The sequence below is a fragment of the Physeter macrocephalus genome, chromosome 13, assembly GCF_002837175.3.
Source record: "Physeter macrocephalus isolate SW-GA chromosome 13, ASM283717v5, whole genome shotgun sequence".
In the NCBI taxonomy this organism is placed as follows: Eukaryota; Metazoa; Chordata; class Mammalia; order Artiodactyla; family Physeteridae; genus Physeter; species Physeter macrocephalus.
Window position 1 is genome coordinate 87,922,783 of NC_041226.1, and position 14,108 is coordinate 87,936,890.

The 14,108-nt window shown below is 54.1% G+C and overlaps 1 long non-coding RNA gene across 1 annotated transcript; it reads left to right on the forward strand.

The window, feature by feature from the left end:
• The first annotated feature begins 770 nt into the window (after positions 1-770).
• On the forward strand, positions 771-5,794 carry LOC114487525 (uncharacterized). The gene is made up of 3 exons (XR_003682689.2): positions 771-860; positions 3,845-4,044; positions 5,474-5,794. It is a non-coding gene; the product is annotated as an uncharacterized lncRNA (long non-coding RNA).
• The last annotated feature ends 8,314 nt before the right edge of the window (positions 5,795-14,108 follow it).

Below are 14,108 nucleotides of genomic sequence, written 5' to 3' on the forward strand. Positions count from 1 at the left end.
CCCCCTTGCTCTCCGTGAGGCCACGTGCACGGTGCAATGAGAGAGATCTTTCTACGTTAGAAACTTGACCATTCGATTCTCCCACTTAAACCTTTCATGGCTTCTCTTTGTCCTCTGGGTAAAGTCCTAAATCACTGTCATTGCCTATAAGACCCTTCCCAAGTTGGCCAGCGCTGCCTTCTCTGGGCTCCAGGTTCATCCCTCTAAGATTAGAAATCCATCAAGTTCATTGCTATTCATATTGGGTCTCCAAAACCATGGTCCTGGCTCCAGCCACTGGACTGTCTTGGCCCAAAGCCTAGAAACATCCTGAGTCTTCAACTCCCTGCTCATCCCCACACTTGACTCCACTTAGAACCCCCCACCCCGCCATTCTGTCCCCAAAAGCCAGGGAGCCATCCCATGTTCTCAATCCCACGACCAACACCTGGTTGGCCCTCAGGTAAAAGAAGATATTGCTAAAAGCTACAAGAATATTCGAGTTTACCCCCAGACCCTCCCTCTCCAGGTCTGACCATTTCCATGTGTTATTTGTGCCTTAAACCAAAGCCAACTGCTTGGCCTCTTCTCTGCCTACAAAACTTTTTTTTTTTTTTTCACTGATTTTATGGCTACAAAAAATTTCCTTCCTGTCTTCACATTCACAGGAAAGAGAAAGCCCTGGCCCTGACTCAGAATTGGATTCTAGCTGGAGGCGTCCTCTCCGTGGCTGGCTCCAGGGAAAGGTCTGTTTGTTCCTTGACCTTGAACAGGAGCTGAGGCAGCCAGAAAGAGGAGAGCCAGGAGCTGGGAGGGGAAGGAGGAGAAAAGCTGGAACCGTGGCCCCAGGACCCTGCACTCTGCCCCAAGGGACCAGCCAGGTGATGGGAAATTAGAAGAAAGGAAGGAGACAGGCCATGCTGCAGGCACAGCCAGCCGCAGAGGTCCTGAGGAACGGGAAGCAGGCGGCCTCTTCTGCTCCTGGCCCTCTGAGGTCCCCAGGCTGTCCCCGTCCCTCGTCCCCTTGGAAACTGAACAGACCAGACAACTGGAAGGAGAAGTAAACCACGCAGATAGATAGACTTTGCCATCCACGTGGGGGCCAACTGTGGCTGTTACAGACCCAACACTAGGTGGGGGGCATCTTTCCAGGCAACCTGGCCTTGCCCACGGTGAGCCTGCAGACTAAGGACAGTGGTACCTACGGGGGCAAGAGATAAAGAAACAAAAAAAAGCGCCCTTCTCAGAAAGGGTCTCCTTCCTTCTGGTGCACGACTGAAATTTGACCCAAACATGTATTGAGCACCTCCTGTTTGCCTGGATACTTACTCTCAGTGATCTGACCATCTTCTCTCCAATTGAACTGGGGGCACACTTAAAGTAGGGACTGTTTATTTCCTCCCAAATAACTTCATTTTTACTACAAAGTAAGACAGGCTTGTTATAGATATTGTAGAAAATACAGATAAGCTCAATATAGACAATAAGACCACTTTTAATCCTATCATTTAATGATGGCCACTTTTTGACATTTGGAGGGCTTGGTTCCCCTCCTGGTCCTCCATTTCCAGCATTTTCTCTTGGAGTCTCGCACCCAATGGACTTGTAAGAAGGACTTTGCGTCTGACCATTTACATTAACCCCTCAGTAGGTCACAACTTGGTGGTGGTTTAAATTCTTCGGGGGTGGAAAGAGGTGTGCAGAAACCTAAGCTCATGTCGGTATAACCCAAATAAAAGCCGAGGTTCCACGTAGCTCAGTCTCAGCACTGAGTGACTTAATAGTCCAGCAGTCGCCAAGTAATTTAAATGAGTTTTCTGAACTCACTTGTTCCCCAAAGAGCTTCAAAGGGGTCTAATTTCACAACCCACGGCAATAGCTCTCAGCAGCCCTTTTACTCTTGCCCCAGTTCTCTCTATAGTAGCTCTGGAATTTCGCACAAACTCCTTAACACTTCTGATACCAGCCTATAGGTTTTCAGTCGCTCTGTGTTCTTTCGCTTCTTTCTCAGATACTTATTATGATCTGTACTCAGTGGCCAAACCCTTCTCTGTCCCTCCTGCTGCGCGTGGGCTTTCTCTAGTTGTGGCGAGCCAGGGGCTACTCTTCGTTGCGGTGCGCGGGCTTCTCATTGCGGTGGCTTCTCTAGTTGCGGGGCACGGGCTCTAGGCACGCGGACTGCAGTAGCTGTGGCATGTGGGCTCTGGAGCGCAGGCTCAGTAGTTGTGGCGCACGGGCTTAGTTGCTCCGCGGCATGTGGGATCTTCCCGGACCAGGGTTCGAACCTGTGTCCCCTGCGTTAGCAGGCGGATTCTTAACCACTGCACCACCAGGGAAGTCCAGCAGTCAGATTCTTAACCGCTGCGCCACCAGGGAAGCCCCGGCATTTCTTAGTTTTATTATTTCTTCATAAGTCTAGAATATTCTTTATTGATGATTTGTGGATTACCCATTTTGCAGGTCTCTACATAAAGATTCAAATTTACAGTTAGACTTCTCAAACAATACATTTCTGGGGACACAGACAGTTAAAATTTAAACTCATTATCTGCTCCAAGATCACATCGTGTATTCCAAACACCCATGTATTCGAAATTTTACTAAAATGTCATTTGTAACTCGAATCTGCAGAATCAACTAACTGCCAGAGGGGCAGGAACTGGGTCTGTTTTGCCCACTGGTCATGCAAAGAGCAGGCTTTTCCCAAAATGGGACTGGGTTTTCTCCCTAGGTTTTCTGGAAGACAAACTGCTGGGGTGGGGGTGGGGAATGTCACCTTTTTCCACTGGGGATGAGGTGTTTACACCCAAGCTCAGCATCCTACAGGGGCCCCCTTCCCCTAATGGCATCTCTGCATCCTCCCGTGGGCTCCAGGCCTCTGGGCACGGGGCTCGTGGAGCTCCTGCTTTTCCTTTCTCTTTCACTGGCTAGAGATGAGAAATCGTTGCATTTTTCAACCCTGCAAACCCATAATTTCTGAATTTTCCCTTTCCCTTTCTTTCCTGCTTGTAAGCAGGCTAATTCCTTGCAGAGGGCATCTCTTTTCCATAGTGCTTGCGAAAGGCAGCGTATGAATTTGCTAGGGCTGCTGTAACAAAGTACAACAGAACTTTCTTTTCTCACAATTCTGGAGGCTGGTTCTCACAATCGAGGTGTCAGTGGGTTTATTCCTTCTGAAGGCCCGGAAGGAAAGGTCTGTTCCAGGCCTCTCTCCTTGGTGTGTAGAGGGCCATATTCTCCCTGTCTTCACGTCGCCTTTCCTCTGTACACATTTGTATGCAAATCTCCTCTTCTTAGAAGGACACCAGTCATGTTGGATTAGGGCCCACCGTGAAGACTTCATTTTATCTTAATCACCTCTTTAAGGACCTGTCTCCAAATACAGTCACATTCTGAGGTACTGGGGGTTAGGGCTTCAACATATGAATCGGGGGGACTTGATTCAGCCCATGACATGTAGCGAAAATCAACCAAGACATTCTAGACATTTCTGTTGCCCAAGCTCTTCAGCTAAAGCCACAAGTGCAGTATAGTATCAGCTTTGCAAGTTATTGTAGGCAAGAATCTTCCCAAATGTTTCCCACTGTATAACATGGGTCACCATCTCTCCTACCCCCAATAACTGATTCCTTGTCACCTGTCACCTGTTACCTACTCTTAGAGCCAGTGCTACAAATTTTTAATGCTGCCAATTTCTGTATTGGTCAGATTTTGCTAGGTTATGCTACGTAGCAAACATCCCCTAAATATAAGTGGATTATCATAGCCAAGGTTTATCTTCATTCAGGTTTAACGCTGCCCACAGTTTGTTTGCCCCTCTGCTCCACCACTCTGCTTCACATGCTATCTTTATTTTGGGGTCCAGGCTGAAGATGCAGCCCCTATCTAGGACGTGTAAACCTGAGAGAAAAGAGCCAGAGAGCTGCCATAACCACAGGATAGATTCTCAGGCTTCTGCCCGGCACCGGCATGTGGTCACTTCTTCTCACATTTCATCGGTCAGAGCAATTCACGTGGCCAAGCCTGCCGTCAGTGGGTGTGGAAACATGCTCTGCCCACAGGGAGGTACGTGAGTCGCTGACCCCGGGGCAGGGAGGTGTCACCTTCTTAGGGTCCAGAATCACTGGGAACGATGGCACCATCCACCACAAGAGTTAACACGGGTTAAGATTTACCAGATGTGGGGCTTTGTGTCGGCAGCCTCACATCCTTAGCTCATTGGCTCATCATCGTAGCCCCATTTTACAGATAAGAAAACTGAGGCCTTGAGAGAGGAAGAGACTTGTTCACTGTCTAGTATGATAAACAAGATCTATGCACATGCCTTGAAAAAGCCCTAAGGGTCTACACGCATATGGGGTCTTACTCCTGTCACTTCTCTTCTCGGCAGCCGGGGTGAGAAAACACTTGGTGAAGAGAGGCTGGCTCAAGCTATGGCCCACGGGGCACGCACATGAATGTTGGCCGTGGCAGTGTTCTCAGTTGGGGTGGGGAGCCTGAGCCAGCTGCGCCCCTTGCCAGGGTGTCAGAAGAGCCCATTCCTTGGGGAGCCCACACCCCACCTTTCAGCTCAGCTCCACCTGGCTCACCCTGCCCTGCAAATCTAGGAATTCTGCCAGAGCCACTGAGGAGGGCAGGGGGCTTACAATAAATACAACTCTTGGGGGAAAGGGAGAGGAAGAGTCTCGCTCCATCCCAGGAGCCCGTGTGGTACGTGAGTCTGTGCCGATCGCCTGCTTGGACACATGCTCTTCCTGCTCTCAATGTCTCTGGGAAGGTTGAGCATTTTCTGGTTCATTCGTTTTGTTTGTTTGTTTGTTGGGAGCAAATGAGGAGCTTAATCTTAGGGCCTTATTGTTCTTATCCTGGTTTTCCAGATGGGGAAACTGAGGCCTGAGAGGTAGAAGCAACTTCCCGCAGCCAGTGGTGATTCTGACCTAAACCCCACCGAACACGAGGCCCACGTGGACCCGTGTTCAAAGAGGCTGTGGGGTGGGGCCGGATGGGGGAGTAGTCAGGGAAGGGGGGCCTCTTCGGCTTCCCAGCGTTGTCCCCGGGTCTTCCCAGGCCACCCGGTCAACAGGCTTGTCCTTCAGTAACAAGGAAGATGTAGGTGTGACAGGGATTCCCGGGGAGAGGGACAGAGTCCAGGGGCCCGAGATAATGGAGAAAGTGCCTGGCAGGGGGCAGAGGGCACAAAAGATGGTGTGAGGACGCCCTGACATACATAGGACACGCACGCACACCGCACACCGCATTCACATATGCTGCACAGGCCGCGCATACTGCATTCACACCCCTTCACACACATACCATATGTAACGCACCCCCCACACACTCCATACTTAACACACATACCACACACACATCAAACATAACACCCTCACACGCACACCGTACATCACGTACCACACACCACCCACAGCATACACACCACTGCAGGCTTTTTCTTGGTTTTGACACCCAACTCAGAGGCGGTCTTTTCGTACTGCAGATTTTTGAAAACATCACGATTAGGAATAATAACAAAAATAGTAATGACAACAGCGGGCGTTCACTGAGAACTTGTTGCGGGTCAGGAGACTCGTGAAGGCTTCGCATGGACCCCTTCACGGAGCTCCCACCACCCCCGTGAAGCAGGTGCGGTCGGTGCCCCCATGGGGAAGTTGGGTACCACGACTGGGAAATTGAGGCTCGAGGATTTGGAGCTTGGAATGGATGGAGCTGTCACTGAACGTGGGTCAGCCTGTCTCCAGAAGCCACACTGAATGTTTCCTTTGATGCACAAACAACAAAATCAAGAACAAAGGCCCCACCTCGCCGCACACAGAGCCTCTCCTGGCTGACTTAGGCTCTCTCCATGGATGCAAGGTTTGGGGTCCCCCTCTGGTGGGCGGGGGCAGTTTGGAGGGGAGAGGGAGGCAGGGACGGGGGTGGGGGCCACAGAAGGTGCTGAAGGCGGAGGAGAGGGAGCTGGCTACTGCCCCCTCCCCCCGAGGGACACAGACCACTCCACCTCCTCGGGGCAGGGAGATGGGGAGGGGCCCGGCCAGAACAGCCCAGACTGGGTCCTCTCCCCACGGCTTCCACACCCCGGGGCCCCCAAGGTGGCCGGGTGAGGGGTTTCCTTCCCCTGCGGGGTTGAGGGCTGGGACCCCAGGACCCTGCTTCCCCTGAGGCTATCTTCCTCACCCAGCCCTGGTCCTAGCAGGGCGCCAACCAGCCTGTCCCTGGGGAAGGGGGGGGCCTCCCCCAGACGCCCTTGTCCTCCCCGTGCACCCTCAGTACAGCGGCCCCTCCGATGCCAACAACGCTGCCTGCTGCGGAAGGCCAGCCCGTTCTCTGCAGCCCTGAGAGGGCAAGAGCGGACGCAAGCTCTGTGCCCATCCGCCGGGGACTGGGTCACCGCGCGCAGGGGCATGCGCACAAGGGAACACTATTCGAATAGTCACGAGGAGGGGCGAGGTCGCCACACGTGCAGACCTGGAAAGGAGACCGTAATGTGTAAAGGAAAACAAATTGCCAAACAGGATGTACAGCAGCCTGACTTTTATCAAAAGAAGTATTTATATGGGCTTCTATTGACAGAAGAAACTGCAAGTCTTAGTATTAATCTCTGGACGCTGGTTATCTGGGGAGTTGAATTGGGAGGTGCTGGGAGGGAGATGATTTTACTATTTTCTTTGTACCTTCTGTGGTGTAACAATGAAGATGGCTCATTTTGCTAATTAAAAAAATCAGCAGGGCTTCCCTGCTGGCGCAGTGGTTGAGAGTCCGCCTGCCGATGCAGGGCACGCGGGTTCGAGCCCCGGTCCGGGAAGATCCCACATGCCGCGGAGCAATTGGGCCCGTTTGCCACAACTCCTGAGGCCGCGCCGTCTGGGGCCTGTGCTCCGCAACAAGAGAGGCCGCGACAGTGAGAGGCCCGCGCACCGCGATGAAGACTGGCCCCCGCTCGCCGCGACTGGGGAAAGCCCTCGCACAGAAACGAAGACCCAACACAGCCAAAAATAAATATATATATATTTTTAAAAATCAGCAAATGGTTGGGGGAGGGAGTGGGGCATCCTGGGTGTCTGCAAAGGATACCAGAACTTACTTCCCAGCCTCAGTTCAGGCAAAGTGGGGGGTCCGTCCACAGGGCCGGGGTTCTTTTCTCCCCTCCAGGTGGCCTTCTCTCCATCTGCCTCAGCAGGGGGACTACGGGGCACCTTTCAGCGTCACTCCCTTAAGTTGGGACCAAGAGGCATTCTGAGACGAACCGCAGGGTCTTGGCCTGGAGACGTCTGGAATCTTCGGAGTGAGACAGGTGGGCACATACGCATAAAGCTAAAAGTCATATCATCACAGTGGCGGTGGGAGGGCACCTCCCAGTGCTCTGTGTTCCGCCCAGGGCTTCACACGCATTAACTCATTGAAATACGACCGTAATTCGGTGGGTTTTCTCATTTTACCGGTGAGGAAACCGAGTCTCCGAAGGGAGCCCTGGGGAGCAGACCCAGGGGGGTTCTGTGCCCCAGCCTCTCCAAGGACAGAATCATCCAGCCACCAAGTCATTCCCCAAGAGGCAAGAGAGACACCAGGCAAGAACAGTGAGTGCAGTGGACACGGGAAGGATGCTGGTGACAGAGCCACCCCCGCAGTGCACGCATTGACTTGGTCCTCACGGGAGGTACCGTGGGCTCCAGCTGAAGGCCATGGCCAAGGTCACTGTGCTGGAAAGCATCACGGCTGGCTTTGGAGCCCTGGTTGGTCCATCTGATGGCAAAGATCTCCTTGCCCAGCCCCCAGCTCAGCGTGCAGCGCCGTTCAGAGCCCCGTGCTTGGTGCTGCATAGCACCTGGCACCCAGCACATGCTTAACACCCAGTCAGCCTCCCTCCTTGTGCTGGTCCTGCCAGGGTGTGACCTTGGCCGAGTCATTCTCCGTTTCCAGGTCTCAGTTCCCTATCTGTGCAGGGAGGGTGTTGCCCCCGGGATGTCCTGGCTCCCCTCGCAGCCTCAACATCCTAGACTTCCACTGCAGAAGCCAGGAAGAGTTGGTGGGGTCCCCCAGGGCTGGGGCAAATTTGGGGGCCAGGGCCCCTTTCTGGAGGGACCCAGGAGAGCCCCGCCGACAGCCCCCAGCACCCCCCAGAACAGCAGCCCTGGCCAAGCCTGGCTCCCCACCTCCATCCCTTGCCCCATTCCACCAGGCTTGGTCCCCCCCCCCGCCATCACACCGACACCCTTGCCTCTGACTGGGGCTGCCCCCCACACTGGTCGGTGCCCAAAGCGCCTTTAAAAATCTCTCTCTGGCATCCCTTCCCCAACACACAGCCCCAACTGGCAGCGAGGTGAGCAGAGAGTGAGGGGGAGAGAGGAGAGAGCAGAGAGAGCGGGTAGGCAGAGAGGGAGGGAAATGCAAATGTTTTTTATCCTCCTTTCTTTTAAATGCTGAAACCCGCCTTGACAGCCTCTGAAAATAAATGGCACCGACTTGCTGGGATTTCAAATTCCGTGATTAAGGGCTGAAGCAAATACTTTTTCCCTCCCTCCCTCCTGCCTCCCCCGCCCTTCCTCCGTGGGCTGATAGAGCGGCTCGCGGGGCCGGGGACAGCTTTTTGCGAGCCTGCCAGGAACTCTGATACGCAGCCTCCCGCCGCCGGCAGCGCTTCGGCTCCGGGCTGTTTATCAGGAGCGCTCACGCCGGCAGCCGCGAAAGCAGCTTTAAATCCCCTCCCGAGCCCGGCGGGCCCCCTCCTCGAGGCTGCACGCCGCTCACACAGGCACACGCGCGCGCGCACACACGCACGCGTGCACGTGTGCACACATGCACAGTATACACACGCACCCGTGCACACACACGTGCCCGAAGGCACACACGCGCACGTGTGCACACGTGCACGGTATACACACGCACCCGTGCACACACCTAGCCTGGGTGGGTCTCTGCCTGTTCTCTAACCAAAGCCTAGGAAGCCTGCAAAGTTTGGGGGGATGAGAGGAAGAGGGGAAGGAGGAGGGCTTGTGGAGAGTGTGGGGAGGGGCCAGGAGGAGAGAGGCCTCCTCCGGGTCCAGTTTGCAGGGGCTGCCTTGGAGTGGCCTCGTGACGGGGACAGCTTTGATGCAGCAACAAGCCAAGTGGCCCTTCTGATTAACTGCTTACTGCCCCCCTCCCAGTGGCTCTCAACTGCCTGTCGCCCCCCTGGCCGCTCAGGTTCTGCCTCACTGCCGCCAGCTCCCCCCAGCCCCCCAGGTTTGGATTCTGGAAAAGGAGAGGCTTGCACAAGACAGGCCTTGTGGGGCGCAGGGCAGGGCGGCCCCACCAACCCCTGGGACCGCAACAGTGAGGAGGCTGCTAGGCCAGTCCCCTTCTGTGGGTCTTGAGAGCTGAGGCTCCGGGGCAGGGAGTCACCCAGATGGAAAGCGGGACGGTCTGGGTGGACAAGCTGGCGGGTCTGGGGAGGGGTGGGGATGGGGTAAAAGAGAAAAACAGAGACCCCTCCCCTGATTCTGCTAGGGCCACCCCTGCTCAGAGACAACGCCCAGAGGGACTCTCCAGGCTCACTCTGCCATCGTCCGGACACTGTGGACAGATGGGTGAAGGCAGGTGCCCCCAGGGGCCAGCAACAGGGGGCTGCACTCCCTAGGGGGTCATTCATGGGGTGCTAACAACTGGCTGGGAAGCAAGGCCTCCCTGGGGGGGGACCCCGCCCCCCTCACCCCACCCCCTCCACCCTCACCCCACCCCCTCCACACACCCTGGAGCTGGTGCCTCCCAGGAGAGGCCCCAGGCAGGAGACAGGGGTGGGGAGACGCTGCTCCAGCTCCATGGGCTCAGTTCTGCACTTGCTACACACAGCTCATGGAATCCTCACTGTATGCATACCCATTTTACAGATGGAGACAAGCTGAGGCTCAGGAAGGGGAAGTAACTTGCATGTGGGGTCTTAATTCCCCGACCAGGGATCGAACCCGCGCCCCCTGCAGTGGGAACGCGGAGTCTTAACCACTGGACCACCAGGGATGTCCCCCCCATTTGTTCTTTTTTTTAAAATTAATTAATTAATTAATTTTGGACTGCGTTGGGTCTTCGCTGCTGCACGCGGGCTTTCTCTAGTTGCAGCGAGCGGGGGCTCCTCTTCGTTGCGGCGCGCGGGCTTCTCATTGCGGTGGCTTCTGTTGTCGCGGAGCACGGGCTCTAGAACGCAGGCTCAGTAGTTGTGGCGCACGGGCTTAGTTGCTCCCTGGCGTGTGGGATCTTCCTGGACCAGGGATCGAACCCGTATCCCTTGCACCGGCAGGCGGATTCTTAACCACTGCGCCACCAGGGGAGTCCCCCCCACCCCCCACATGTTCTTTATGTGCAGTATTATTAGGCTGAACAAACAGTGCAGATATTCAACCATTTTGACCTCCATTTTGTGCAGTTGAACTCAAGAGCTGCACATCAGTTTAGTCCCTGGTCAATACAGCTGCAAAGCAAAGCAATGCCAGGTATGAATGGAACAGAGCTGTCCCTCCTTCAGCATTATAGGTTGCACAGGCTTCTCTGGTCCTGTCAGGGGTGGAAACTTCAGGTGACCTCCATCCGAGACAGGGACTCTGAAACCCAGAGAAGGGAGGTGACATTCTCAGAGCCACACAGCAGGGTGATTTTAGACCCCTGGAGTTTCTCCCTCACACCTCCTAGCTATGGACGCTGAGACTCTGGGTCTTGGAATGCCAGATCTCACAAATAAAATTGCAAGACACTCAGTTAAATTTGTATTTTGAATAAACAATGAATAATATTTTAGTGTATGTCCCATACAAATACTTATAGTTAAAAATTATTTGCTGTTTACCTGAAATTCACATTTAACTGGGTGACCTGTATTTTACCTGGCAACTCTATCTGGGAGCCTTCCTCTGAAAACAAGCTTTGAATTTGGGTGCTCTTCAAGCCAGAAACCCCAAAACAGACAGGAACGACATTGGTACCCCTTACATAGGGACTAGTCTGGATTGATGAAGTCTGGGATTTCAGGCTGAACTGGGCTCTCCCGACTGCCCCTTGAGAAACTGGGTGCTGGGGACCACAGTCAGTCATGAGAGCCCAAGCTTCCACACAAAGACTTAGGGTGAGATGACATGAAACAAAAGCTGAGACTTTCCAGAAAATTATCTGTGCAGCCTCCCAAACACACATTCCAATCCCCTTCCTTCTGGCCTTCCTCTATACAGAGTCCAGAAAATTAAAATACTCAATTTCTCAGCTTCCCTTGCAGCTAGGGGTGGGCTTGTGACCCAATTCTGGCCAGTGAGGTGAAGGCAGAAGATCCTGGGTAAGATTTCCCTTCCCGAGTTAAAAGGCAAAGATTTCAAGCAATTCACCCTGCCCCCTTCTTCCTGCCTGGAATGTGGACGTGATGGCCAGAGGTGCAGCAGCCATTTTATGACCAGGAGGTGTTCTCAAGTGCCCCACTAGGGACTGGTGCCTGGTGCTCTGCTGTGGCAAACCTTTTCCAGGTCTAACTGTATAAGAGACAGTGTGAGGTCTCCAAATGCTCCTTTTGGGGGAGCAGTGTCCCTTCCTTCTAAGATTATGTCCCTCACACCTTTTGGGTTTTCAAATGTAATTTATTTCAAGAATTGAAGTGATAGTTGCTAACGGGATTTTTAATGTGTATGTTTCTTTGTTTTATTTTGTTTTGTTCTCGTTAACACCCTTCCCTAGAAAAATTTAAAATTGGCATCACCCTATCAGTCCTCCAAGATTTCTTTGGAAATCGTATTGGTCTCTGAAACCCAAAAGCTTTGAGAATGTGCTCAAGATTCTCTCAACTCACTCATACACTCAGGCCCAGCTGGGAGAAATAATGCAGGAGGGGTGGGCAGCTGCCCTTGCGAGGGGCCAGCAGCAATTGGGTGGTGCTGGATGCCCAGGGGCCACTGTTCCAGATGCTTGCACTTTGGGCCCCAAGGCCTGGCACAGGGAGAACGTTCCTAGCCTGCTTTGTGCCTCCCATGGCCCCCTCGCCACTCCCTGGAGGCGTCCCCTGTGGAGTGGGAACAGTTTGTTTCAGCTCCCCGGGAAGGTGGAGCCCCCGGCACACCGTGTCCCAGAGGCCAGTGAGGGCGTGTTCCGGGCTCGGGCCGCTGGACCGTGTGGGCACACCTGCTCCAAGGCCCAGTGACCTGGCAGGTCCCTGTCGGGGACAGCCACACTCAGCTGGAGGTCCAGCTCAGCAAACCCTGAGATGGCCAGGGATAACAGGAACTCATGGGAGAGTCCAGGCCCCCCACTAGGGGCCCTGAAAATGGTCTGGGAGATCCTGCCAACCCACCTGTCGAGAGAGAGGACCCAGGAAAGAGCGGTGGCAGAAGCAGTGGGCTGGGAAATGGCTCAACCAGGGAGAGAAAAGGCGAACACCGTGCTCCACTCACAGCGTTCGAAACCCTGCAGCTCCCGCAGCTCGGCCCTAATAAGAACTGCAGCAGGCAGGGAAGGGAGACGCTCCCAGAGGATGGCAGGGCAGAGAGTTTAGCCAGGTAGATCTCTGCTCCCTGCCATCCTGGGGAGCATCCTGCCCCACACAGACCCCCGAAGCAACAGAGAGCAACCAGAATTCCTGGGCTGCACTTGGGGCGCACTCTCTTAATAGTGTAGACTGGGGGGCATGTGAGAATTAGACCACGCGCGGGAGGTGCACGGGCGCAACTGTACGTCATGACCACGGTCCCAAGAGGTCTTGCTGTACCAGCCAGGAAGACCCAGCACCCCCTGTGCCAACCCCCAGACTTGAAAACGCACAGCTGGGGGATAGCAGAGGGGCATGTGGTTCTCTTCCTAGGGATGCGGCCGGGCTTCATCCACGGCAAGGACATCCAGTCTCATCCTCTCCGCAGCCCCAGCTCCAGGCCCAGCCTGCGTTTAACAAGGCAGTGAAGAGTGTCAGATAAGTGTCTAGCTGGCATCAGACAGTGCTGAGTTCAAATCTTGACTGAGCTGAAAATTGCCTGGCTGGGTGACCTTGAGCACATAGCTTGCCCTCTCTGAACGTCAGTTTCCTCTCGGTGATGGGGAAGGTGATGTCCACTTCCAACAACTACCGTCGGAGTTCACGTCTGTGCTGATAACAGGCTCTAGACTACCAGTTAGAGAAATGGCCTGATTCCGTCCAGACATTTCCAATGTTTCCGTGCTCACAAGGCTCCTGGGAGACGCCTCCATATCTCTTACTGTTCAGAGAGCATGGGCTCCACTTGCATTAGGGAGGATTTATCTTATTTTGAAAGAAGGTGAGGCCACTTTGCAATCAGCGCCCTCGTGGTTGGAGCGCAGAAGATCCTAGGAAGGGGTATTAATCAAGGTGCCTTAAGGACGTGCAAATCAGGAGAAAACGCAAGTGATTAGGGTGTGATGGGGCCTGGGGTCCAGGCTTTATCTCCGCCTGAGAAGAGAGAACCAAGGGGCCTCATGGAGACCGGGAAGGTAGACTGTGAGCCGGTGAAGGCAGAGGGAGAGACCGCCACGCAGAGGCCGCCGCAGGGCCCTGAAGGTGGAGCTGATGTGGCGCCCTTGCCGGCTCCCCACCTCCCCTGCAGCTGCAGAGCAAGTGGCTCCTCTGGCAGGACCCTTTGCCCAGCCTGGATGGGCCACTCTTCAAATGATCAGAGGACGGCACTTTGGGAGAGATGGGCCCAGGGCAGGGAATATGGCATCGGCAATCTGGCAGCATCTCCAGTGTGATGGATGTACCCACCCTGTGTAGACCTGGGGGTTCCAAATCTAGGGACGTGACCTAAGGGCATAGGCCGGTGTGTGCACGGGGATGCCATCTTGGGGATCTACACAATGAAAAGCTGCGATCAAATAGTCGCCAACAAGGGGATTGTTTGAGCTGGCTATGTGTTTACACGGATTTCTCTGTCTCCCTGTAAAACAAGGACTCAAGTGTGGGAAGATGGCTACAACATATTGTTCAGTGACGGGAAAAATGCAGGTTGCAAAACACTGGGTGGTGAAGCCCATCTTTGGGGAAAAAAAAAAAAAAGATCTATCTAGAAAAATCTGGAAGGAAGCGTAGTCACAGAAATGTCCACAGTAGTTACTGTGGAGAGGGTAAGTTTCAGATTATGGTTACTTTCGTCTTTTGTATTAAT